We start from the raw sequence: 24,026 nt of genomic DNA on the forward strand, positions 1-24,026 counted from the left end.
ATACCTAAGCTAACCACACCTCCTGTACAATTCTCCAATACACATCCCTCCCGCCTCAACTAACCATGCCCCTCTAACTTTAACTCTTATATACAACTCCCTCCCCACTTCCCCAGTAACCCCACCTAGACTTAACCTCTCACGATACCATACTACACTCTACTTTCCTATACCTCACTTCCTGATTCTGCACCCATTCTCCAATCAGAATGAAAGACCAAAACTATTTGCTCTGCAATGCTCTATTATCAGGCATCCTCCTCCTTGCTTACTATGCTACCAAGCCCCATAACTTCAAACTCTCCAAGCACCCATCCCCAACACTCACATACACCTCACCACATCTCCCATGCAAACCTTATCATTATATCATCACCAAGATTTACCTATATAATATCCTCCCTTCACGACATATGCAACACACCAACATTCAGTTGTCCTTCTACAGGTATAACCAACCCGAAGCACCTAATTTTGTACTTAACAAAGATAAAAATCCAGTCAGATATCCATCCCAATCCTGGGCCCATCTGTACCTGCCATGTAACCTACCCATTACTCTCAAGCTCCTGTTCCTTGATATCCACCCATAATCTCACAGACACCACTACCTATACCTGTTACCAGTAAGTCTGACCTGCTTATTACATGCCTTAATCTCAGAAGCCTTGCAAAGCAAATTACCTGAATTCCATGCCATCCCTGACTCCTACTCCCCAGACACTGCAGTCATAACTGAAACCTGGTTAAAGCCCCACGTCAAAGACTCGGAAATTACTACAAATGGTTACAATATTATAAGACAGGATAGGATAAACAAACATGGTGGGGGTATAGCAATTATGTTTAAAGAATCACTTAATCTAGAAAAACTTAACTGTTCCCCACCAGATATCTCTCATGATGAACTCCTTATCACTCGTCTCCAAATTAATCCTCACAAATCCATTAACATCATAGTCATCTACCTACCACCAGGCAACAACCTGCACAACATAGAATCCCTCCAATCCTGATAATCGTTTTCTCTATCCCAAGAAACCATTGTTCTAGGTGATTTCAACCTAGATTGGTTTTCCTGCTCCCTGACTCCCCTACTTCATTTATAAACTTATACAACTTCACCAAAGTTATTAACTACCCCACCTGCATTGACAAGCACTCCAATAAAAAATCACTTCTAGATTGGATTTTAACCAACAAACTAAATCTAAGTGACCATACCCCTACATTTCTAGTTAGGAGGAAAACACATATCCAAACCAGCATCTTGTACAAATACACCTGTAGCAAAAAGTATTTCTCCTCTGACACCTTCAATTTGCTACTACAAAACTGTAGTTGGTCCCCATTAAAAAACATGAAACTAGATCTAGCTGTAGAATACTTCAATAACAAATTCCTTGAAATATTAAATAATCTTGCTCTCCTCAGAAAAATTTGCCAAAAAACAAACAGCTACCATGGCTTTCTAAAGAAATAAAACAACTAATGAAACAGAGATAAGGCCTGGTCACTATAGCATATGACCAAAAAAAAATCATCAAGGATAAAAGAACCAATTTCCTCACCTGCTAACAAAAATACCAGCACAATCCACAAAAATTCTGGGAGAATATCAACCACCTCCTTAACCACAGTAAAACCCCTACCCCTGCTCCCCTCAGTACTAACTCCTCTGTGCCCTTAGCCTCACAATTCAAATCCCACTTTATCAACTCTATCACTTCTCTCCTAGACAACAAAACAATCCCACCACTCACTGTCCCTGCCCCTACCTCTGACACAAACTCCTTCTCCTTTATTCTCATTCCAGCTTCGTACATAAAAAAAAATCCTATTTAAATTACAACCTGCTGCTTAGCTGCCAACCAACTTCCAAATGAATACCTAAAGCTAGCTGCCCCATCCATCACCTACTCCATATCATTACTAATAAACTGCTCTATCTCCGAACAGTACATTCCCAAATTATGGAAAATCTCTCATATCATACCACTTCATAACAGTGGCCCATCTAGAGACATAACTAACTACTGTCCCATCACCATTCTATCCCCCTTGCCAAAATTCTAGAGAAATGTATCCACCAGCAACTCATGAATCACCTCACTACCAATAACCTACTGTCCAGCACCCAGCATGGCTTCAGGCCTAAACACAGTACTAACTCAGCCCTCATAACCTTTACAGAGACCATTTGCCACCTCAGAAATAAAGGACAACTAGTCTCAGCCATTTTCATAGATATGTCAAAAGTTTTTGACACAGTGTCCCATCAGCTGCTCCTCAACAAACTTGCCACTTACAATCTCAATAAACAAACTTGTCAAGAAAGTCACAGGCAAACTCCAACCGATGTGTTAGTTGCTTTAAATCACTGCACACTTTCGTTTGGCTCCCTGGCCAAACTTCCCTGGACTTAAAAGTTTCATCTAAAATCATTCCAATAAAATATAGCATAACAAAATCACATGCTTCAACACCACCAATGGTAGTGCACAGCCCTCATATTAATCAACACAATAATTGTTAGCACCTATCCACCCTTTACAAGCATACATTACATACCTAAGAACAAACTAGCGGATAAATCTAACCTCTCATTCACATATTCCAAAACCCATTAGATTAGGCATTTAAAAATGCAAGATAAATCTGGCAACAGTAAATCAAGTGCGGATGGAATCACTACTTGAAATAAATCCTATAAGACTCAACATATCAAGCAGAGGGAGACAAATCCCTTACATAGGTACTTTAAGGATGCATCGGTCACAGAAAGGGAAAATGTCACCTTCTTCTTGAAATTTTATAAACACAAACTATCACACTGGTGTAACATTCAGCACATTCTTACCATTTAGTTTTACTTCCAACGGCCCCATTTAAGCTGGATTTTACTCCCAACTAACACATCAGTTGGAGTTTGCCTGTGACTTTCTTGACAAGTTTGTTTTTTAAGAAGTTTTAGTTTGTTTTTGTACGCTACTTACAGTCTCAATACCACACCCCTAACATGGTTTCACAGTTATCTATCCGACTGACAACAGGCAACTAAATGGGCAAACAGCCTTCTCTCCACTATTACCAGTCACCACGGGGGTACCACAAGGGTCCATACTTGGGCCCCTCCTCTTCATAATGTTTACCAACAACCTATATACTGCCACCCAACATGCCACAGTCATCCAATATGCAGATGACTCCTCCCTTATCTACTCAGCCCACTCCCCACAAGAACTCCAACACAAAATGCAGTCATCATTCCAAGACATTGAAAAGTACCTCACCAGCCACCAACTCATCCTAAATCCAAATAAGAACATGCTGATAATTTTCTCTAATAAATCTTCCAAACCCAGTACCCAATCCCTCTCCATTCTATCTAACAGTACAAAAATTTAACCCACCAATCAGACCAAGCTGCTAGGGGTAACCATAGATGACTCACTAAAATTTGATAAACACATCAAAAAATCCACTCTAAACTAGGTGCTCTGTACAGGGTTAAACCTTACCTTACACAACAAGCTAGTCTGGCCACTGCAAGATCCCACTTGCTATCCATCCTCCTATACTGCTCTGAGGTCTTTAATAACCTATCAAAAACTGTCTTAAATAAACTAGACTCCTGCTATAACAGAATAGATAAGTTTGTCACCAACCAACCCCACAGAACAGACCACTGCACTGCTCTCTGACAGCTCAACTGGCTAGAACTACCCAACCTATTATTACTAAAACAACTTTCATTTGCCCATAAAATCATATTCAACCCCACTGACTGCCCAGCTCTATCAAACGTATTCCAGCCAAACACAAACTGTAAACTCCTCAGGTCATCTAACAAACTAATGCTAACAATAACCCAGTTTCACAACTATCACGGAGACTCCGTCTACTCCCATAAAATAGTCGAAGATTGGAACACCTTTGCTCAAAAGATAACTAAAAACCCCCAACCCGTCCACATTTAAAACTACCCTGAAAGACTATTTAAATGATAATTGGCTATGCCCCTATATTGCTCCCAACTAATATTCTTCCTATTTTCTCCCACTCATCTCACACATGATAGCCCAAATAGTGCTCATCCCACATATGGCTATCCCACTATTTGTCTTTTCTTTATTAATCTTCGTTCCTTCAGATGACCTAACTTGTAAAACTACATGATCAATTTTGGTCTTTCAGAAGTGACTCACCTTGTAAAGCTACATGATTTATGTACCTCATATATATTGTAAAAAAAAAAAAAGTATTCCTGTATGTCTGAAACATGCATGTTTATATTGTATTTCTGTTGTTATATGTTGCTATAATATTTTTGTTAAGCTCATTTATGTTTTGTTAGCACTATATTACTTAAACTAAGTTTACTGTTTGCACCTTAATAATATTATTTTTGTTGTGGAGCTTTTCTCCCCGGGTCTCCACTAAAAACGGGATTTTTCAAACCAGTCGGACACTACCCGGTTAACAAATGTAAATAAATAAAATAAATAAATATTTCAGATAATGCAGATTTGATCCACAGCTCAGATGCTTGACAAAGAAAGCAGGGTAGGATAGGGTATGCCCATTCTAGGAGGGGGAAGCAGTGGTTTCCAGCTGGCTCAGCTGCGGCTCCAGTCAAAAAAGTGAAGGCTTTAGGCTTTGCCTGTAGCACTGAATGGGGGAGGATATACTCTTGGGGTACCTGAGCCAGTGAGGGTAACATTTGCTACTACATATGAAAAAGCATGCATGCATGGGATAGAGAAGCATAGTCAGTCCCAGCACTGATATAGGTGCTCACATTTCCAATGGAGGGTGGTGCCTATTACTGTAACAAATACCTTCAGTTGGATACAGCAACTCTCATGGCTTTATTATGGCTTCACCAGGCAACTCTTACTCCTGAACAGTACTGAACAGTAGTTCTGGGACACAGGTCTGTCCCACCAACAAGTCCTATTGATGTCACAGACCAGGCTGAGGTCGCGTGTGTGGGTTACTCGAGTGGAGCTTGACTTGCGGATTTGCAGCAGTCCCATCAAGGTGGTTTCTGAGATTGCTTTGTATGCCAGACAGAAGTCACCTCTGAGGAGTCTGTATGAGACTGAGTCGAGGGACTGAGCTTTTGCCCATCTTTGTAGGGTAGATGTTTGAAGCCCTGGATTCTCCTGGCAAGGAACCTCTGTGGTCTCTAAAGCTGCTGCATATGCTTTGTGAGGTACATGCCAGAAGGGGCATTGTACTCAATAATGGGCCTTTTAAGGGAAGAATACAGGGATATTATGACCTCTTTGTCTCTGGATGAGATACCCTTACTAATGAGGTGGGCAATTTAGAAAGCTTTCCTTACAGCGGAGACAATATGGTGGTCAGAAGTCAGTTTGCAATAAACCTGGGTGCCCAAGTCCCTCACAACTGATTGCATGCTTAGGACCTTGTTATTAATGTGATAATTTGTGGGGCATCACTCTCCCCAAAGGGGATGATGCATTTTTGGTATTCAGTTTGAGGCCATGTTTCTGGCACCAGTCATTTGTTTAGGTGAAACCCTCTTGGGGGATGTTCACATCACTAGGAGAATTTATGACAATGCCCATCTTGCAGTCATCTGCAGACTTGGTCAGCCATAGCCCACTGGTTTTAGCCTGGACCTCAGAAAAGTATATCCCAAACAACAGAGGCCCCAAGAACGACCCCTGGGGTACACCACTTGTTATGGGTCTACTGTTGTTGAAGTAGTAAGTTAGACATGGTGCAGTACAGTCTCTGACTTGGGTAAAAGTCATTAACCCCATTGGGACCTGCTGCTGCATCTGATCTAACTGCATTTATATTTGTTGTAACCATAATTTCAGTGATAATAGGACAGCTGTTACTTCCTGAGATATTAAGAATATGGATGCAGCAATCATTCCCTCTTCTTTTACAAAAAAAAAGTATTACAAAAGATTTCAGCTACCTTCTTTCAGTATAGCACAATAGTGTTATCTACAAATGACCTGTTACTAGGGGAATCACATTCAAGGGATATCAAATGTATATATAAAGCTTCTTGTTTATCTTTTGTGTGGCTGGCAAACTTCCTTTTATAACTGGATCTAACTGTTTCTAGTTTATTTTGTTATAGCTGCCTTGGCCTTGATTTATTGTTCCAATTTACGACTATTTATGCATTATATACTGACCAGCTGTGTTTTTTTTTCCTTTTTACTAATCATTTTCAGGATGTGTTCCTTTCACCATGGTGGTTTTGGGAGCACTTTACTCCATGATAATGTTCAGCTTCCTATAAAAATCTAATTTGAGCCTCTTTAAAATTCGTTTTAGTAATAGTGGAATGCCAGTTTTACTATTTGAGGTTCTGCCATGCTTTGTAATAATAAAAAGAGTAAAAAGGTTTAGTCCAGATAAAATCACTTTAGCTAGCAGGTATAGCAAACTGTCTCTCTGAAGTCATCCCAGTGGAAGGAGTAAAGACGTCTTGTTGATGTTTCAAGTAGTTTATTCAGCTAAGTAGGTAACAACTGAATAAACTACTTGAAACATCAACAAGGAGTTTTTATTCCACCTACATGGAGGGTATCAAACAGAAGGTCTTCTACATTTGCTAACTGAAGTGATTTTATATGGACTAATCATTTGTACTCTGTTTCTTGTTAATCCTGTCACCTTCTGGGTCACAGGTGGAATACCAGACATGGCTCGAGCTTTCCGGATTACCACTGTTTTATGTTTTGTAATAATCTGATAGTATGTCTTACTGAGACTTCTATTAGAATTAATTTCCTTACCAAAGTGTGAGTTTGAGTTTGGGATCTACAGAGTGATGACAAGCATCATGATCAGGATAGACCCAAAGCACATCAAGTGTGTTGTGCCCTGTCGTGGAGACACTGGTTATAACCATTTATTTTATGATGCTCTCAAATTGTTTGGCAAATGGTCTGACTGATGTCAGTGTATCCTAAATTATAACTGCGGCATTGAACTCACTCTACAAAAAGAATAACATAATGATGTCTAAAACACATGCTGAGTTCTTGGATGAAATTTATTGCATCAGATGAATTCATTCTCATAGTACTCGTAGAATGTTTCTCTGTACCTTCTATTCTGTTGTAAATGAAAAGTTATAATTTTGCATTTACTGATTATAAATCTGGTCAAGGGGAGAAAAATGAAAAATGCATTCACTGAACTATATCAGGTTTCTGATATAATTAACATAATTTGTACTGGCTGCCCTACATTCTGTGATTTTGTTTTTAATGCTTCTTGCATTGCATATCAGTACTCTTCGGGCTCTTCTGTTAAACTGACTTAGTTATGCATAACCTGGGATATAAGATGTCAACAACATTTGTATTTATTTAAATTTAACTGGGATAAAGCACTGACCTAACAGGACATATTTCAGGCTTAGCTCGGGTGTGTAAAACAAAAATGTAAACAGATGATATAAGTAGTACAAAACACAAGTGCAATCAAATACCTAATGTAAGTATTAAAAAAATAGAACATCATCAAACAGTTACACAATTTAGATGCTAACATTTGTAAACTAAAAGGATATTAACAATAAACAGTTAATGTGTAAGTGTGTAATGTAATTATTCAGTGAAAAGGTCTCGTGATAGTAATTTATCCCCGTGAAATAGACTTGAGTGTTAATTTTGTGCAGGTAGCTACTGAAGTATGAAAAGACAAAGAAGTGAGATGAAGAAAATAGTGATTTAGGGATTATGAAACAGAATAAGTGGGATGGAAGGGGGCAATATTGGTAGGAAGATGAGAATGTGGAATGGGGAGGGGGTAAGGGGAAATAAGAGACTTGTGGCAGAAATAGTTTGCTTCAAATTAGTGAGGAAAGCAATGTTTCTTATAGGATTTAGGTTATATAATGTTTAGTGAGGTGATAACATTATTCCTGTTTGTAAGTACGTAGTAATTTATCACCTCTGTGTCTTAAATTAATCTTATCATGACAAATTAAATGGATTTAGGCTAAGAACTGTTCCCACAGGGAAATAAGTTTGCTGCATATGGTCAGGCTCAGTCATCTTAGCTCATTATGTGTTGAACTGGCTAGTTTTATTTTGTTGTAGCACGTGTGTAGAGTGAAGATGTCCTTTCATATCACTGTTGGATCTGGGATTCCCCGCCTAGGGCAGCCCAACGTCCAGCCAGTATACAAAAGCCTTAGGTTGCTTTAAAGTATGCTGTACCTCATACGTGTAGCATAGGGCATAAAGGTGATGCCCGAATACCATCCTCAGAACTTCTTTGCCACCACTCCAAACACTAACTCTTGATCGTCTGTCTGAATGCCTACATCTCATTGCTGCCAGTGAGAGGGTGTTGCATACTTTGGATGTGCATAGACAACTCAGATTTTATTTGGGTAAGACTAAGTCTATTAGAAAATCTGCTCAGTTTGTTTCCTTTCATCCTAGGTCCCTAGGATTAGCTGTATCCAAGCAGACTATTTCTTCTTAGATCTCTAAATCTATTCCCTTTTGTTATTCTTTTCATGGTAAAAGCCTTCCTTCTTCTGTTAAGGCTCATTCCACTAGGGCCGTAGCATCTTCTGGTGCTTTATTTCAAGGGTTTGGATGCTAACTCTATTCTTGAGGCAGCTACCTGGACTTCTGTGCATACTTTTACTGAGCACTACAAGTTGGATGGAATCTCCAGAGCTAGAGCTGGTTTTGTTAGGGCCATCCTTTATGGCCTCCTAGAGGGCTCTACTGTTCCTTCCTCCTCCCAAGTTTCTTCTTCAGCTTTGGCACTCTCCCAGATGTAAAGAATACTGTAACAGTGATACGGAAGGACATAGTACAGTTGTGTAAAGTCTTACCATAACAGCAGATGTCCTTTCCTTCACTGTTGCAGTATTCACTCCCTCCTTCCCCCCCGGTTCTTTCTGTTCTGGATGTACTGGTTACCTCTTGGTTTTCCTTGGACCGGTGTTCCTACTGGGGCTATCAGTTCTCAGGATGGTACATTCAGACGTCACATTTTTGCCCTATGCTATGCGAGGAGCATGCGTGTGACATACGGCATACCTAAGGCTTTTGTATACTGTTTGGATGTCAGGGTGCCCTAATCAGGGAATCTCAGATGTAAGAAATACTGCAACAGTGAAGGAAAGTGCATCTACTGTTAATGGTAAGATTTTACACAACTGTGCTTTCTTCACAAATATAACAGATAGACTTTGGTGATGTGCTGAATTTCACTGATATCCAAGGATTGCTGCTGTGATTGGTTAGTACTGAGAATAACAGAATTGCTTTTTGGAAACCCATTTACCACTAGTCTTGATACAGTATTAACTACTAATAGCTGATCCACAGGCAAGGTGCAAGGAATGTCAAATACACTTGTGGGAGCTGGGAAACAGGTTGCATCTTTATGTCAACTTTGACTGCTGAATGAAGAGTGGATCTTTGAATACAAATCACATCCTACCATTTCAATAAGTTTTAACATGTCCTGCAAGTGGATTTACTATGATCTAACATCATGATCTTGTATTAACATTTTTGAAAGGGCTAGACTGCCTAAAATATTCCCTTTGAGTTACATCCTTCAGAATGAAGCTGTCCATTTTTATAAATGGGAAGAAGTAGAGTTTTGCCAAAGGGAATGAGAACTTGTGAATTATACCATGACCTCCCCAAAATGTGCACGCTGATTGGCCAGCGTGCACATTGTAAATTGAGTTATACTAATGGAAAAAGGTCCGGTCGCCTGGACTTTTTTCCATTAGTATAACTCTACTGTCTTGCTATGTTAAATGGGTTTAACATAGCGAGACAGCTTTAAAATAAGCAACGGAGATCTCCGTTGCTTATTTTAAAGCTGTCTCACTATGCTAAACCCATTTAACATAGCAAGGTTTAAAAAGCAACGGAGAAAGCAAGATCTCTGTTGCTTTTTATGTTCGCTATGTTAAATGGGTTTAACATAGCGAGACAGTTTTAAAATAAGCAACGGACATCTCCGTTGCTTATTTTAAACTGTCTCGCTATGTTAAACCCATTTAACATAGCTTACAATAAAAAGCAACGGAGATCTTGCTTTCTCCGTTGCTTTTGAAACTCTGATGTACTGCGAGGCGCCGCAGTACATCAGAACTGCCGGATGCCAGGCATCTGCGGAAGGGCAGTAAACAGGCATTATACTATGCCATTATTTAAGAAAAGTAATAGTTTCTTTTCTTAAATAATGTCATATATAATAGCAATAACCACTTCTGGGTGTGGGTAATGCTGTATTTACCCACGGTTGGCTTTGTTTGGTCCCTTGGGCTTCGCCCTCGGGACCAAACCACGCCAACCGTGGGTAAATCCAGCATTACCCACACCCAGGCGTGGGTTATTGCTATAAGATTCCCTTGAATTAATAACCTGCATTCAGTAAAGAACAATAGCCCACTTTTTTGAATGCTGATACTTTTAAGTCCTTGTAAAGGAAAGGAAAAGAGATAGATAACAAGATAAAACACTTAGTGGCTTGCACAAGAGTAGTTTTCGTCCACTATATAGGCACTTAGTCCTGTATGACCTCCTTGTAACTTTAAGTACAAATTGCCTAGTGTACCCTCACAGTGCTTAATGGCAGGCAGTTCCTAGAAAGCACAGTTGCCAGAAGCACTAGTAAATTGAACTGCTGTAAAAGTACAGTTTATTATTTTTAGAAAGCTTAATTTTTGAAAAAAGTTTTAATACCACACAACCACTTATCCCTAAAATATTTTCCAGTGCTGTTTTTTTAAATTAGCGAACTTCATTGATTGCACAATCATTGGAATGCTTACAAAACTGTAATAACCAAAGGTTATGGAAACCAACATATTACACTCCAGCTGTAGAGCATGCAGCCTTACTTTATTTTTTTGCAGCTAAGTAGTGCTGTAGTAGTTTGATTGTTAGAATAGTATTTTATTTATATTTTTTAATTCGGTTTTCACAAGACTGATGATATAAGCTGCTTCAGCTATGCAACAGTCACTAGGCATATACCCTTACCATCTCAGCCCTTAGATGGTGTAAAACAACTCATCCCGGATTTGTTTTTTCACTGCAAGAAAGGTTCAGTGGTGCTGTGTAGTCAGTATCAAGCTGCTATAAAGTTCCTGTCATAGGTTCATAGGTTAGTGCTAAGCTAACTGCCCTTGCGAGCCATTTTAAGCCTAGCCAGTTATCCCTTGTGAGACTTAAACCCTGCATATTGTGCTTGCAAGGCAAACACCTTAACCATTAGACCACCCTCCTCAGTGGTTTCTTCCTCAAATTATCAGAATTCTGTTTGCACTGCATAAAATAAGTGTTTGTGGTTAACCACATTTTTTTTTAATTTTAAGAAGGAAGAACTTTTCAACTTTTTGCAAAAGCTCTGCCTCATTGTAAATATATATATATATATATATATATATATATATATATATATATATATATATATATATATTTACAATGTTTAAAATAAGTACAGTTTTGAATCTACTCACTTTATTATTTTTGGAAGAAATGCTGTAAATGAACTTCATTACCTGTCCCATGATCATCATGTGTTGTTGCAAAGGACCTCTGTTTGCATCTTCCCAATGCATATACACAGCTGGTAACCACTTACAGGAGTAAGCTTTGAAATACTGGACAGGGAAAAACAAACACACCCACACACCCCAGCAATGATTTACTGCTAGAAATGATGAAAATAAAAAAGTATTTACAGCCCAAAAATAGCCCATGTAAGCCGGAACACACTGAAGCCTTACTAATAGTACATAACCAAGGTCAAACAGCTACAGTCTCACAAAGTGATTAGTTGCAAGAACAAGCTGTAAAATACTGCTAGTTAGACAAAAGCAGCCAAACATACATACACCACCAATGATTTGATGATAGAGATGCTGAAAATAAAATGTTTACATCCCCAAAACAATCCATTTGATCTTGGGAAAACAGTGAAGGCACTTTTACAGCAGCAACCCAATGCAAACAGCTACACTTGCATACTTCTTCATGCTTCTCTAGTGAGATATTGAAACAAGGCCCCATCTGCCTGAGTTGGTGGTAGCTTAGATGGAGTCTCATTTATTGAAAAGAAATAGGGAAGTTCACGAGTGCCCTGGCCAATGTTCCCCTAGTCTACAGGAATACCACCTCAGATTTCCCCTGAAAAGAGACCACTGGCTTAGTGGGACTAACCTGGTCAACAAAGTATAAATAAGTAAATATAGTTCACTCATATCTTCTATGTATAACTCCTTGTTTGGTTTGTATTTTAATTTCATGTTGTACTTATGTACATTAAGTAACATCCACTGCAATCTTGGGAGTGTCATGTACAAAGTCCATTCTGAATATGTTTTGCAGGATTTTATGGATTATTTCTATCTGAACATCTTTACCATATGCCTTGTTTCAATATTTAAAAAATCTCACCTACCTAGCTCTCCTCTTGACTGGATATTGGTCTCCCACCCCCAAAATTATCACAACCCCAAACCCTTCCAAATGCCCTCAGTGACCATTGCCCAATAAAAGTTACCAGACACACTCCCCACCTTACCAAACATTACAAATTTGTTACCACCCACACACTTCCACACTTCTGTCCTGACTCCTTCATTTACCAACTCTCTAGAATTAACTGGTCTCACCTCACCACTCTTCCCTTAGATGATGCTGTCCACTCCTTCAACACTACCTTCCTAAGCATTCTTAACTCCCTTGCTCCTCTCCACACAATTAGAATCAAATCCAGCACTGCTCCTTGGCTTACTAAATCTATCTGAACCCTCATGAAAGACTAGGACAGGATATGGAAAATGTGGACTAAAACCAGGACCCCTTCTCTCCTTCAGAAATATAAAGAACTCAGAAATAAAATTTAAAAAATCATGCATAATGACAAAACAAACCTCTATGCCAGTCCTTCCTCTACTCAAAATCAGACCCTAAAAAGGCTGGACATCTATCAATCAGACTCTACATCCAGGAAACCCTTCCTCTCCAAACCTATGTCCCAACGCAACCCCTGAAGACATAGCCAATAAATTTAACAATAATTTTATAAACTCAATAACCACCTTAATAAACCCCCCCCCCTCAGCAACAATGCTAGCACCCTCACAAACTCTATACCTCTTTCCAACCATTCTAATTCTTTCTCTCTTAAAGCAGTATCAACTAACTATATAAAATCTTTACTCTCTAAACTTAAACCCTACTCCCCATCAGCTGAGAACCTACCCTCCTATTTCCTGCAGATTGCCTCTGAACCTCTTGCTTATCCCGTATCTATCTTGATCAGCCGATCTATTTCTGAATCCTATGTCCCCACTGTATGGAAAAACATTTTACTTTACCCATTCACAAAGGTGGTAACTCCTCAGACATATCTAACTTTAGACCAATTGCTATACTCTCTCCTCTCTTCAAAATCCTAGAGAAATGCATTCACAAGCAGGTAATGCATTACCTTTACCAGAAAAACCTTCTCACACTCACTCAGCATGGTTTCCGTCCCAGGCATATTACAACTACTGCACTAATATCCTTCATCAACACAGTCTCCCTTGCTCGTGATAACAATAAACTTGTCTCATGCCTATTCCTTGACCTTTCTAAAGCCTTTGACACTGTCTCTCACCCTCTCCTCCTTGACAAACTCACTAACTTAAATTTCTCACCCCCCTACTATCCCCTGGTTCTCCAGCTATCTCTCTACCCATGAGCAATCAGTTAAATGGCTCTCTGCACTATCACCCCTCTCACTGTACAAATGGGTGTCCCCCAGGGGTCCATTCTCGGACCACTACTCTTTAATATTGTCACAAACTTACTCTACTCCTCCAGTCATCTCTTGTGCAATATGCTGATGACTCTACAGTTATAACCATTGCTGACAACCCAACTTACCTCCACTCAACTACCCAGGCATCTTTCCACACCATTGAGACATGGCTTAGTGATAACAAACTAATACTTAATCTGAAGAAAACTAAGCTCCTACTCTTCCTCCCCCAAAACCTCACCATACTCAAAAGTACATTTACCATTTTATCTAGCAACAATACCACCATCTCAGCTGAACCTAGTACTAAATTGCTAGGTGTCACAATAGATGTTCAGCTTAAGTTTGATCTATATATTACTAACTCTATTAAAAAAAAAAACTCATCAGAAACTTGGACACCTTTTCCGCAACAAGAAATACTTAACCAACACAACCCGAAAAACTCTTTCTCATGTTATAGTACTTCCAACACTCCTATACAGCTGTCACTTATTCACAAACCTAAACTCTACACTCATTTTCAAACTTGAAACTACCTACAATAAAGTTGCCAGATTTGCAGCGAACCAAACCTTCAAGTCACACCACTGCTTAGCACTCCAGCAACTAGACTGGCTAGAATTCCCTCATCTGCTCCAACTATATCAACTACAAATCATTCACTCCATCCTCTATCTACCCCAGCCTCTCCTCCATCATAACTAAATATTCCCCTGATAGGACTCTATGCATCTCAGACCAAGAATTATTAGACATCTATAAACCCAAAACCAAAATAGGATATCTTCTCTATAACCCAGTTACATCCTGGAACCAACTCCCCTTGGAAATAAAGTCCCTTCACCATAGCAAGAGTTTCAAATTAGCCATAAGAAAATACCTCAAAAAATGGTCTTGCCACTGTAGCCATCCACCCTGAAACCACTATCCTTCCACCTATTTCACCACCTCACTCTAAATGTATCTCTAACCTTGTACTCCTACCTCTTCCTTCCTTCCACTACTCCCCTTCCTCCCTGTCTAACCAATCTTGATTCATTCAGCTCCAAAATAATGTACTTTATCTAGTCTGTCTAAAAGGTCACCTCTACTCTATTTCCCTTATATCTTCAACTAGCTATTTGAATATTCCTTTTTTTCTAAACTCCAAAACAACTAGGTACTACTCATTTTAAGGGATATGTAACTGGTTTCAAAATCTTTTCCTGACTATTAATTTATTTTGCACAAAGCAGTTAAAATTATATTGTAACAAGTATCATATTCTTCTGCTGATTGTTAATACTTTGTTTTTAAAATTGTATTCCCTGAGGAGCTGTTCTCCTCTGTTCTCGGCTGAAAAGAGCCTAAAGCTGATTGTTAATACTTTGTTTCTAAAATTTAAAATTGTTTTCCCTGAGGAGCTTTTCTCCCTGGGTCTCTGCTGAAAATGAGCCAAAAGCTCAGACAGACTAAACCGGTTAACAAATGTAAAACAAACAAACAAATAAATAAATAAATAATAAATAAATAGACACATTCATGGAATTTCATGTAAATATGGTATTGCTAACAGTCTATTTTTTCCTCTGTGCATATTCACATTGTAAACCTATAAATGCTTTTGATCTGTAGGCAGCTGATTTATTTTCTTTCAGGATCACAGATTTTTTACAGTTCTCACTGATATATTTGCACCACAACTGGCTTATTTACATCATAATATTTTGATCATGGTACTGCTATAGCTGGATGGTGCAGTGGTGGTGTTGTTGCCTCATAGCAAGATGTTCTCCATTTGGATTCTTGGTTGGGGTGCCATGTGTATGGAGTCTGCATGTTCTCCCTATTTTCGTTTGGGTTTCCTCCGGGTGCTGCAGTTTCCTCCCATGTTACAAAAGCATGCATCTGGAATGTTTCTCTGCTGAACTCTGATGATAATTGGCTTTGTTCCAAGTCAGACTTTTCCAGTAAACAAATGTTAAATAAATAAAGTTGGTTTCTTCCCCTCTTTCATCCACATAAACTACCCAATATCTCTTGTATCTGCCATCAATTAGCCTGTTTCTTGTGCTCAGGGTAAGCCAGACCCATTTGTTCCCTGGACAGTGGTATAGCACTACAAGACATTCATTACCTATCTGAGGTGCAACCTCTTGGAAAAAAGAGTTGGGGGTTAGGAATGGGCCAGTCTGCAGTTGTGTCAGTGGAGTTGCTAAGTTCTCCTTGCCACAGCAGTGACTAGCAATTGCTTGCTATGGTGAGCAAAGAAAGGATACACCTATCTGTGGCACTCCTGGAGGGTGGTGCACCTACCTAGTGGCAGGCATGGGTCATTTTAGCCAGTAGGATCTATAGTGACACCCCAGTATCAGCATTATTTCCATGCCAGCTCTTACAGATGTCCAGGCTGCTAAACAAATCTCTGATACCTGGGTCAAAAGGCTTTTTAAGTCTGTAACAGTGGATCTGGCCTTCTGTGATGTGTTTATTATGTATCCCACAAGTCTTCCTGTTCATAGCTTCATTCACATGCTACATTTTGCTCTAACTGATTTCTTAGACACATAGGTATCTTAGATGTGTTAAGCACAAACTTTGCAATATACTGTGTTATTCTTAGAAACCTTTGTATTGCTTGCTTGCCTTCTGGCTTTGGCATTTGCACAACTATTCTGACTTTTTCTTTATTAGGCTTTATTGGGCTTCAGTTGCACTGATATTGGAATATGACTTATTTCATATTACATAGATTTCTCGACCCTGCTGTTAGATTTATTTATCTATATTAATTTACTGGAGTAGGGTGACCATTTTCTCCTTCCAGTGTCTCTCTCAAGATTTTGGTTTACTCTTTCAGGCTGGCTAGCTGATTTACTCCACAACCTATGACCACAGCTGGTGGAAGGTAACACCACTGTCTTTTGAGTGAGTCAGAAGATGACATCCTGAAGCAGTATCATCCATTCCTGTAGCAAGGATTTTGTATGCCCTACTGTATTTCATTGGGTGGCAAAATATGCAGTAGTGTAATGTGCATATTCATGCTCCTGAAACACAATACTTTGATACAACTGCTCGAGCTGTCCTTTGCGAACCCACACGTGAGACATTGTACCATTACCTATTCTCTATTAGAGTCATACAGAATCAAGGAAATTGCATACCTTCACCCTACTATAAGCAAACTGGCCATTGACTATTCAAAGTCAGTGCCAGTTAGCTCTCCAGCTTTCCAAGTTACTAGCTGATCTAAGACTACTGTGATGTAGGCAGATGTCCTGCCTCTTTGTCAACAGGCTAGTTACTGGTATTTGACATTTATTAATATGAAGTAATGCTGCCTTATCTATTAAGTGTATGTGTCAGTCTCTTTACAAATGCTCTTCTTGTGTCTCTCTTCAAACTTTTAGTTTCTTGTGTAACAACTATTTGGAATAGCTTTAGTGCTCATGACATATTAAAAACTCTATGGCATCTATACATTTCTAGCAAATGTACATGTTTTGGAACTTTATTCATTTAGGTTTATCTGCCTGAATCCCTGACTTGAATCTAGTCCATTGTTGTGATTAGTGCAAGTTTAAGCAGTGGAAAGTATGTCTAACTTTTAAATACTTTATTCAGACCTTGGGGAGCAATACAAAAGTGAAATATTGTCTTGTTATATAACATTAGCCATGCTATTCTCCCATTCTGTTGACTCTTCTTGATTTCTTAATCACACTTTCACTTTACTTCTTATTCACTTCTGTTCCTGAGTGCTAATGGTATTTTCCTTCGAGCATGTATCACTGTCATGGCAGCAGGCTTTATCTGTATGTGACACTCTCCTTACAAAATTTGTATACCTGTAAATAAATCAGCATAGAGATGAAGGATATACTTGGTGTGGTTTTCAACAGTATTTTAGATGTTTCTAGAATGGTGTGATTTTTCTTGTGTGTGCCCATTCTGTTTTTCCTTTCACAATATGAACTTGTTTTACTATTCCAGAAGTCACACTAAGCAAAAAACCTGGAATATGAAAAGGATTGACTTCCATAAGTGTTATAATTTAATACAGAACAATGCACTTTTTATTTTATATTCCCATGATGATAATAGCTTTTGACCCATTAACTTTACTTGATGCCCTGGTTATATTAACAATATATACACACTGGTCCATTTAACCACAGTGCTTCAGAGTTATCATCATATTGCACTCTGCAACTATGTGTAGTTTAAGTTTACCAGATGCTGCATTAACTCTCATCATTTTGTGCCAACAGTTTGACTTTGATTCTTGCCTTAATGTTTCTAGTATCTTTTCAGATTTGACTGTATCACATTAAAAGTCACAGCAAACAGTTCTTCATATTTTCTGTTCAACATGCACATTTTTTGAGCACACTTTTCTTTCATTTTTCAAAGTCTTCAAAATAATTCTCTCTATCTCATCTTCATCAGGACTTTTTAAATGCTGGGCAGTTCTTCCATTCATGCTTATAACCACACTCAATACATGAGGTACAAATTTCACTATACCATTCATTATGTGTACCTTATGGTGCTTTCCTGTCACATTTACTGTTAAAATGCAATATCACTTTATTTCTCATTTTTGTTCTTTTTGTTTGACTTATTTTATTTATACATTTTCATTTCCCCGTGTAACTCTTTTAATTGTGAAATTGTAATTTCACTTTTGATAAAATCTGGGCTGCTTCTCTTACTAGTTTACCTGTTGATAATTTCCTGTACCACAAACTGTTATATTTCTTACTAGGGATTCCTGTTAGTTGACCAAATATGAGCGATCAAATGGAGCATTAACAAAGGCGGACTTATGGTAATGCCGGAATCCATTCCACTGGTTGTGCCTTTGCGTGTGTAAAGAGCCAAATGGACAAGTTTGATATAGACTCCAGGCTGGCTAGCTGAGGGGCGACCTTGTCCTGCACCTTGTCAGACACTGCTCCTGTGAGAGTATCTGATAATTCCTTAAAAAGGTTTCTCTGGAATGTAGTAAAATGTGCCATGAAGTTCAAGGACCTGAGTGCAAAGGTTGATGAAGCGTAGACTTGCTTTCCAAATCTGTCCATCATCCTAGACTCCTGTTTAGGAGGATGGACAGTAGAATTCTCATCAGCGAGCTCTTTCTTGGTGGCAGCTGCCACCAATAGGTTCTATGCAGTCAGGGGCCTTCCAAGCCCGCTGCACAATCAGCTTGATAAGATCATCAGTGTGTGGAGTCATTCAGGAAATAGATGGTTGAGCACCGAATGCTTGCAAGTACATGAAGTCCTCTGATATTGGGTCTTGGGGCTTCCAGTTACCCCTCTGCTTGAGGAGGGAACCTTCTCCTTCATTGTAATCCATGTCCTCAGTGACAGATTCTTCCAGGGAATCTAGGTGCTTCTCTTGCACATCTTCTTATGGGGGGGGGGTTCCTCAGCGGGGATCTCAGAGGAAGACAACAAAGAAGAGGAGCCCTGTGCAGGGGTAACCTGAAGCATCACTGCTCGCTATCCTGTTGTGGAAATTGGTGTCAGTTCCTGACTAGAAGATATGGCAATGTGACACTCTGATGCAAGCGGAACCAGCTGAGGGCCTGCAGAAGCTAAAGCTCTCTCCATAAACTGGAAGGCATGACCCCCTAAGGAGTAGTGGGAGCCCAGAACAGAGAAAGACCACCTCAGAACTGGGGTCACACCCCACCCCAAGAGTCCACCCTCCGAAGGAGGAGCCAGGGAAGTATCCACAACCAACAAGACCCCGAGACCCAAGGTCAGCTCCTTATAAAGATCTTGAGCCAATCCGAGACCCTCGGAACTGGCAGTGGAGTTGCAGCTTTGAGAATCTGTCGGTTTTGAGGATGGAAGCGAAAAAGTCAGAGCAACATCTGGTACCGAGGTAGGAATGCCTAAAGACACCAGAACAGCTGGTACCGGGGGGATCAAAGTGCTGGGCTCTAAAGCTCCTGTGGAAGTCAGAGGAGGAGACAATGAAGGAGTCCTTGGAGAAGATACCCCAACTACAGGAGGAAGAGGGATCTGAGAAGGGGCAGGAATACCTCTGGCCACCAACAACTGATCCACCAATCTCAAAATACCTACCTCTGAGAGACTCTGGGAGGATTGAATGGACAATCCTGAAGGGGACTCAGAGCTTTCCAGAAAGGGACTGAGGAACTGCCCTGCAAAAGGATCTTGCATTTTAAAGTTGAAGGACACACTAGCCAGTTTTGAGAAGGATGGAAAGACACTGTCTGCTGTGGGCATTTGCTTTTTTTACTACTCAGCCATCCCACTTCAGTAATCAGAGGAGTGGGAAGATGTGGTTCAAAATGTCCCAGTGGCCTTTCCAGGACACACATGGCAGCAGCTCCCTTTGGGGCAGGGGGGGAGCCTGGATGGAAGATGCCTCCCAAGTGGCAGAGGTGGCCCAAGAAACCAGGGTTCCAGAGGCTGTTTATATCCACAAACACTCGAAAAACGATAATTGACAAACACATTCCAAGCACTTTACCAGTATTCTTTATTAACGATCTGGTACCTCGGCCTTTCGCCTTCAAAGGATCATAAAAAGTGTGTATTAACAAAGGTATATATACACACATACACACATAAAGTGATACTAGTTAACACAGGCATCTGATGTCAATTAATTAATCAAATGCTGAAATGATCACACTATTTAAAGTGACACTAACAATAAATTCAAAGTAGAAACAATATACAATAAAATGTCACTAAATAAATAAATGAATAAATATAAACTCCATCTATAACAGTAGTAATAATATAATGTTAATAATTATTCTATAAACTAAATACTTAATTCCAAATTAAGTCCATAAGGCTTCAGGGTTTTAAACTTTAAGATTATTTTAGTTTCTAATTCAAGTAATTTTTGAATATAATTTCCCCCACCTTCAGAACAAAATGGCTTGCCCAAAATACAAAATTTTAAACTATTTGGGCAACCACCATGTTTATCAAGAAAATGTTTGGCCACAGGGCTAACTTCATTATGATTTCTAATATCTCTTAAATGCTCCAGGATGCGAATTCGAACCATCCTTTTAGTTTGTCCTATGTACCATATATCTACACATGAGCAACCTAGGATATATACTACTCCCACTGATCTACAATTGAAATAGAATCTAGGAGAGAATGGAATACCATTAATCCTATTTATATCAATTGCCTTCTCACAAAGGCTGCAGTGACCACAGGGATGTGTACCTAATGGAAGATTCAGTCTCTCATCTCTTTTCAAGAAGTTATAATTTAATAACTCCTTTAAATTCTTCCTCCTCTTATAGGAAAAAAATATATGTTTGGGAAACAGATGACCTATGTTCTCATCCTCACTAATTAGATACCAATATTTCCTCACCAACTTCACTAGTTCATCAGATATAGGGGAGAATTTGGTAACAAAAAATAATTTATCCTCATTTTTACTTTCTATGTTCTTAAATACTATAGGATTAAGTTTATCTGAATTATTCCCAATATTTTGATGTTCATAATTAGCAATACCAAGTACTTTATTTTTGCACATTAATAAATGATCTTTATTATAACCCCTCTTAATTAACCTCAACTCAACATTGTTTAATTCTCTGTACCTCTCATTCTCATCAAAGGTATGGTCAAAAATTCTTTTAAATTCACCTGAAGATAGTGAACGCACTAAGTGTCCAGGATGCATGCTATTCACATGCAAAAACATGTTAACAGAGGTATCTTTCCTAAACGGCCTATAGCCAATATAGTCCTCATTGTGATACAATGTTATATCTAAGAAGTTGATCTTCTCCCTATTATACTCAAAAGAGAAGGTTAATCCATGTTCATTGTTATTCAAAATTTCTAAAAATTCAAGAAATTCAAGGATATCACCCCTACATATCAAAAAAAGATCATCTCTGGACAGCCCTACCAGCGCTTCTGAAAGGAGGCCTGATTGCTTACCTCTGGAAGCAGTAGGGTGCAGACTCCCACTGTACTCGTGACAAATAACCTCCGATACTTGGGTGCAGAGAATCATTACCAGAGGGTATCACATACCCTTCACTGTTTTCCCAAGATCACTGAGAGAAATCCCCGATGTTCCACGCAATCAGAGGGATCAAGCAGCCATAAACATTTGAAAGCTGTTAGAAAAAAAGTCATCCAAGAAGTCCTGCCAGACTAGATAGGATCCAGATTTTACTCCAGGTTCTTTTTACTGCAAAAGAAGACAGATGACTAGAGGTTGATACTAGACCTCAGTCTTCTGAGCAAGTTTGTTCAGCAGACAAAATTCTGGATGGTCACGGTTCAGTCTCTTCTCCCCTTTCTAGGGGAAAATGATTGGATGTGCTCTATAGATCTTCAAGATGCGTATTACCACATAAAGATGGACAATCTCTCAAGAAGGTATCTCCACTTTTGGCTAAGGGCCAGTTATTATCAGTTCAGACCACTGCCCTTTGGCCTCACTACATCCCTCAGAGTGTTCACCAAATGCATGGCAGCAGTCATGGCTCACGTGAGACTACACAGATTCTGGGTGTTTCCTTATCTAGGTGACTGGCTCCTCATGGCCCATACCAGGCATCTACTGCTTCAAGCCACAGACTTCATCATACACTTGTTTAGTGCCCTGGAAATAATGGTCAACAAAGAGAAGTCACAGCTGTCTCCCACTCAGGACCTAGAATTCATAGGAGCCCGCCTCAACACAGTTTTGTGTATAGCTTCTGTACCCTTTCACAGGCTTCCAAAGATAAGGTCTCAAGGACAGCTTATTTTAATGAGAAATAAAGGGCCCACTCTACTTGTCCTTCAAACTCTAGGATCTATGACAGCAGTCATCACCCTGGTTCTGTGATAGCAGACAAGCTGAGCAGACACATTCTACTGTCTCACGAGTGGTCTCTCAAGCCCAAAGTAGCAAAGGAAATCTTTCACTGATGGGGCCAGCCTTGCTGAGATCTCTTTGCCTCCCCAACCAACAAGTGCAGCAGCTACTTTGCCTTAATCCCCCCTCAGCGGGAGTCCCTGAGAGATGCTCTCCTTCTTGATTGGCCCTTGGGTCTTTTTTTATGCCTTTCCCCTGTTTCCCCTCATACCCTTCTTCCTAAAAAAAGCCCAAAGATTGCAAAACATTGTGATTTTCATTACCCCCTTCTGGCCCAGACAAATTTGGTCCCCCCTTATTTTGGCCTCACTTGATTCACCATCCGTGGATTCTGGACCCAGTCCCAGATCTGCTGTCTCACCTGCACCATTTTCAATTTGGGCTTCTGAAAAGAACTTATACCCCTTTTCGGCACCTGTTGAAAACGTTTTGGAATTTTTGGCCGCCCTTTTTGATCAAGGAGCTTCTACTTCCTCTGGTAGAGTTTAGTTAGCAGCCATTTCTAATTTTCACAACAGATACGATGACCATTCTTTAATTTCCCATCGCCTGTACAAGGTCGTTCTAAAAGGTACCTTATATCTAAAACCTCTATTCAAAGATCCCTTAGCTCCGTGGGATCTAACCTTGGTTTTGCAATCTTTAGTACTACCTCTCTTTGAACCAGTGGCCACTTGCCATCCCAAATTCCTTTCCTGGAAAACCCTTTTTCTAGTAGCCACCACTTCTGCCAGATTAACTATATACTGGAACTGATGACCGAGTTTGTAGTAATTTAGAGGAAAAGTCAGTGATGGTCAGGACAGAAGAGTAAAAAAAACGTCATATGGAATAAAGGATCATTTGTTAAATAAGGTCATAATGGAAAATTGTGAAAAGGCGAAGAATCTAAGTATGGCATGGATAGACCACAAAAAAAAAAAAAAAAGAAAAAAAAAGCATTTGACAGAAACTCATATTTATGGATAAAGGAGTGCTTACCAATGTATAAGATACACCCTGCATTGATTGATTACATTACAGTGACGAATCACTTTGCAGCTAAGCCATGATAAAAATTCAAAGGGGGATATTCCAGGATGACTCTGTCACAGCTGCTTTTTTGTCTTGCACTTAACCCATTATGCTGTCTACTTAACAGATTCAAGATTCAAAGTCTTCAAAGTAAACTTTGTCATTTAGGACCACACGTGTAACCTAAATGAAATTCCATGCATCAGCTCCTTCTTGAAATTACATACAGAAAGTAAAACAACACATACAAGTAAAAGAATGACACAAATAATATATACAATCCTACTCCCAGTACCCATACAACGGAGCAGAAAAAAAGAATA

The sequence above is a fragment of the Protopterus annectens genome, chromosome 8.part0 (assembly GCF_019279795.1).
Source record: "Protopterus annectens isolate FY-2018-M chromosome 8.part0, PAN1.0, whole genome shotgun sequence".
Lineage (NCBI taxonomy): Eukaryota > Metazoa > Chordata > Ceratodontiformes > Protopteridae > Protopterus > Protopterus annectens.